The sequence below is a fragment of the Glycine max genome, unplaced genomic scaffold (genome assembly GCF_000004515.6).
Source record: "Glycine max cultivar Williams 82 unplaced genomic scaffold, Glycine_max_v4.0 scaffold_109, whole genome shotgun sequence".
Lineage (NCBI taxonomy): Eukaryota > Viridiplantae > Streptophyta > Magnoliopsida > Fabales > Fabaceae > Glycine > Glycine max.
In genome coordinates, this window is record NW_024464759.1 from 8865 (window position 1) to 14428 (window position 5564).

The 5564-nt window shown below is 36.4% G+C and overlaps 1 long non-coding RNA gene across 1 annotated transcript in view; it reads left to right on the forward strand.

The window, feature by feature from the left end:
- The first annotated feature begins 3737 nt into the window (after positions 1-3737).
- LOC121174504 (uncharacterized) overlaps positions 3738-5564 on the forward strand; it is a 2656-nt gene continuing 829 nt past the window's right edge. Inside the window, exons 1-2 of the long non-coding RNA XR_005890609.1 lie at positions 3738-3799; positions 4236-4291. This is a non-coding gene — a long non-coding RNA (uncharacterized lncRNA). The remainder of the gene's footprint in view (positions 3800-4235; positions 4292-5564) is intronic.

Genomic DNA, 5564 nt, shown 5'->3' on the forward strand with positions numbered 1-5564 from the left:
ATGATATATCCATTTGAATAAGCAAAACAAGAATTTACACATTTGATACTTAAAAGTTCATTGATCATGAATTGCAGGCCGTCCTTTGGGTGCCACAATTGAGAGCAAAATTGTGCACTAGCCTACAATCAATAATTACATTATTATGACAACCAAATCTCTAAAATTAAACTTAAATGGTTAATAATGACAAACCAAAAGAGAGGCTAGGGGAATAAAAAAATAGGAAGAAAAGAAAATTATATCAAAAGAAAGTGAATACAACACTATCTTGCCATCCAAGTTAAAGCCATCACGTGGCCAGCGCCAAACTAGATGGATACCATTGGATGCTAATGCCAAAATGGAATCTCCCATATTACTGTAAGCCAATCTTAATATCTGCTTCATGTACAGTTAGTTAATGATCAATTCTTTGTTGTATGAATCTAATAGTCGAATTAGTATGTCTTATCTTATATAGTTTGCACACAATTTTTTTCTTCATAATATTGGTATAAGTAGTTGATGTGGTTGCAATATGCTAGCATGTTGTTTATTATCAATATGTTACTAAAACAATCTACAATTAACAACTTGTGAAGGTTTTAAGGGATCATAGCATGTTTGTTCATGGTTTTAATACTTTAGCCTGTTAGAAAATAAATAATCCCAATAAATCATATAAATGCCACACCTTTGTTGCTTCGGGACGCATAGGGAGCTTCAAGAACTGGCACTGAGATGGTGTGCAAATCTCAAATAGATTTCTCTGGAATAAATGTTGACATGTTAGTTCTAGTTGTCGAGTATTAACATAAGACACCCCCTCCAAAAATAAAATCAAGAAAATAAAGCCAAAGACTTACCATCTAAAAACATTCAGTATATTGCCTAGAATAAAATCAGAATTGTTGGGTGAACCATAACTCTGTCTAAATCTGTCTGAATCAATAGGCTTATAGAAATGATTCTAGTCTCTTTTTTAAAACGTCTTTATGGATATTCTAGTTTTGTGATTTTTGGAATGAGTCTTGATTTTTTTATATCCATATATCATGTATATCTAGCAACCTTATTTTTTCTCTATTAACAAGAGGGATTTCCACTCAGAAAATTACAAGACCTCACTTCTACTTATTAACAAGAGGGATTTCCACTCAGGAAATTACAAGACCTCACTTCTACTTATGACAGGATTACAACACAAGATCAAATGCAGAAGTGGGTCACTCTTACTTGAGGTGTTGAAGCAACAATGCTAGATTCTCATACAAAGATGCAGCTCAAGTTTTCTCTTACTAGAATAGCTTTAATAGTCTTCAATGTGCTCCTTCAAGTCCTCTTAAACCTTTAAAGATAGTCATTGGAGTGGAGCCCACACGACTTACATATGTCCAGAGAAAGTTTGAAAAAGGTGGCAATTGTCAAGACATGACAGTTATGCAAAACTATTTTGAGGTTTCCATTTGGAGGAACCTTTCTGATGAACATTCTGAAGACATATTAGAATGGTGATTCCAATGTTTGCTGGATATGTTCTGAGGTAGATCTTTATGCTAAAGCAGAACTGATACGACTTTTTGAGGACATCTTTATCAAAATTAACACATCTTCACGGCACAAAATTTTTTGAAGTAGACCGCTTCATAGATCAAATGTGAAGATACATTTGCTAATGTGTTAATGTACTATCCAAGGTTTAAACTGTACAATGACTTAAGTGTCCATTCTGGTGTTGCACATCAGATCTTCTCATGGACATTGCTTTAACTTTCAACTTGATTGCATCTTATCATGCCTTAAACATTTTTCTCTTGATGAACCCTCCATGAATCTGGCTTATATGAAAAATGAGATGTCTTCAACTTCTGTCTTCTGATGAGTCAGTTTCCTTTAGGGACTACATCTGGATGACGATACATTGTCGTTAAGGTTCAGTGATGAACAATTATGAACTTCCATTTTAAAGTTCACTTCTCATAGTCTCATACTTCGTCATTTTGATGTAAACTATGGTGCAACTTCATTCTGATGTTGGATGTTCTTTGTAGCCTTTTATATATCTTCTATGTAAGGGCCATGTCTTGCACTTTTCCAAGTTCAATTACTCAAAGGGAAGAACTATTCTTCGTCATGTGGATGGGCTTCAAGTAATCTTTTAAGGCTTACTCTTGACAATATTTTTTAGATAACCTTTTTGAGCTTATTTTGAGATCCTTAGAATGCATGCACATATGCGTTTCAAGGATGTTTAACTTAGAAAAAACTTAAGCAAAAATGATAGTTATAACACAAATCCATCAAACTTTACGATTTTCATGGCTAATGGTTTGTCATAATTAAAATTAGGGATGTTGATTGTGACACCCTCTACCCCACATATATATGTACTAATAATAAAAGAAATAATTTAAAAAAATAAACTTAATTCAAGTTTTTAAAACATATTTAAATACAAGCCTTTCAAGAGGGTAGCAGGCTCACATTCACCTTTCTAACATCATCATAAAACTTTTCTAAATAAATAATAAATTCACTTCGGCTCAAACAAGGTCGTCTATAAAACCCTATACCCCAATGCCACATCCTATCAGAGTGTTATGTCCCGACGTCCTTCAGCACATGGTTCCTTAAAGCAATTCACCTAGTCATCTGCTCCCCCGAACACAAAGTTCAAGATCATCACAGGATCCAAACACAAACAACACACGGGGAGTGAGTTATCACATTCCTAACTAATAGAGAAATAAGACACCTAGATATACATATCATATAAATCAAATAAAACTTAGTTACACGTAATTCACGTAATTCCACCACTTTGTCATTCAAGGTTCACTTTTTAATCATCAACCACATTACACAAGAATCACACGCTCTGATCAAGACATAATAACACATCAATTTCATAATAAATAATTAGCAAGCGCATGAGACAGTCATGCTAAGACTCAAGCCTACATACAATGTGGTACCATGTCAGTGAAAAACCACCTTGGGGCGCTTAGGAATACATAACAAGACACACCAAACAATGGGTTTGTCAGGTCACTCTCACTAAGTAAGATCATAGGGAGACCAGTCAGGGTCACGATGTTTTGTGAGAATGCTCCAACCATATGAGATCAGCATAGGCTTAAACACTACTAAAAAAAAAGCTTTCAACATCGCCCAATTAACATTGGTTATAGCTAAAACCGATGTTAACGAAAGCGCGGTGGCATTTTTGTAAATACGTAGACTTAGTTAACATCGGTTTTGGAAAAACCGATGTTAGTATGCCTTTGTTAACATCGGTTTTGTAAAAACCGATGTTATCGAGTCGATGTTAACATCGGTTTTATTATAACCGATGTTACGTAGTTGATGTTAACATCGGTTATTTTTAAAAAACCGATGTTGTTATCATTATATATTAAAGTTCTGAAATTGCACAACCCGCGCGCTTGAACCCTATCGTTCTTCTTCTTTCTCCTTGCGCTTGAACCCTATTGTTCTTCTTCTTTCTCCTTGTGTCAAAGTCGCCTGTGCTTTTGTGATTGCAACCACATTGTGGAGATCGTGTTTGTGGAGATCGTCTTATCCATTGAGGTACGTCCTTTCATTTTAACATTAGGCGTTCGTCGTTTTAACATTTGCTCACTTTCGCAGGTCGAAGAAAAGTAGGAAAGGAAAGAGTCTCGGAAAGGGTACTCCCAGGGTGTGTTTCTCCTTCTTCCTGAGTTCGTGTTTGTCGCAAACTGGGCCGCGCTTCCGTCACTGCAACCACATTGTCGAGTTGGCGTTTGTGGAGTTCGTGTCTGCGCTTCCATCGAAGGTATGTCTCTGTTGTATGTTAATGATGAAAATCCATTGTTCAATGGTCTATCTCTGTTGTGATGTTTCGAAACCCTAGTTAGGCATAAAGGGTTAATCGTAACTGAATCTGTAGTGATTTAGGACTATATGTAACTGCCTTAAGCAGTTATGGCAAAATAAATTATGGAGTAACAACAGGGGGGGTTAGGCAGTTTTTAGTGGGTTTTCAGGAAAGGAGAGACGAGGCTGTCAAATTTACATATAGGGTTTCAGGGACAAAGCTTTGATTTACATAGAGGGTTTCAGGGACAAAGCTTTGATTTACATTTTGAATTTCATCCAAATTTTTGACAAGTCATTGTTACTTCCATCAATATTGATATTATATCATGCTTAATTATATGCATTTGCTTATTCTTATCATTGTGTGTTGTGTGATTATTTCTTCCATGCAGGTACATGATTCCTATTTGTTGTGAGAGTGAAATGATGGGCAGCAGCACCAACTGAGGTGAGTGTATATTTCCTTTTTTTTTGTCTTTATCTTTGTTAGTTTGTTATATATTTTTTATTTTATATGTTTGAGTTTTAAATGTGTAAAAAATAGAAATAGAAAGGTTTGCTATCATTCTTTGAATGCCATCATCTACCTTTAATGATTGACATCTAAATTGGTCCCTGTTTAATTGAATTAATTAGTTATTGCTTTAGTTTGACTGGATAGAAGTATGATATGTTTTTTTAAGGCAAATTATATATATGTATTAATATAGTCAAAAACAGTACAAGAGATACTGAAAAAAGATGTTACAAAGCACCTCTGGTGCTGCCCTCTAAAAACCCACCACAGGAAAATGATCCACTGGAGAAGCTGGGAGAGTTCCCTGAGCCTGTACCCATGTCATCGACTCCCACCACATGCCTACTATCCTCTTACAGTTAAAAAATAGATGGCCCACCTCCTCCTGTTCTAGGCCATAGAGGGGACAAACAGTGTCCTGGATGATCACATTTCCTCTTATGAGATTAGATCTAGTAGGGAGCCTGTCTTTAAGAAGCCTCCAAGTGAAAACTGCAGCTTTTGGGGGAATTTTCAATTTCCATAGTAATGTTGAGGATCTCAGTTCAGAGGCTGGAGTAGAGGGGGTTATCATTAATTTGTAGGCTGACTTTATGGAATAAACACCACTAGGATCAGCTTTCCAAGTCATGATGTCCTTAACATGCCTCTGAATATGTATAGAGCTTATTTCTTCCATAAAATTGACAGCTAGATCACTTTCATGATCAAACAGATTCCTCCTCCATTTCAAGTCCCATCTCCAGTTATCTTGAGAGAAATTTCCCATCATTGAAATAAGGTCGGGTTGCTGTCTATTAATGAGAAACAACTGATTGTATTTCTGTTGAAGAGTAGGACCTTCCCCTAACCATTTATCTTTCCAAAAGCTGACTTTATCCCTACACCCAACCTTCCAGCTCATGCATTGTTGAAAAATGCTTTGATCAGACTGGTGATAAAGCTTTCTTAGGTCCTTCCACCAGCATGAATGCCCCCCTTGAACACGAGCTGAATGAAAATCAGACTTGGCTCCATACTTGGAATTGATAATCCTGGCCCAAGGTTGTTGCAGATGAGAAGCTAAGGCCCATATCCACTTTCCCAGCAAACCTATATTAAATTTAGAGATATCTTTAATCCCTAGACCCCCCTCAGACTTGGGCAGGCATACAGTCTCCCATTTTACCCAAGAAATTTTCCTATGGTCTTGGTCCCCCCCCCC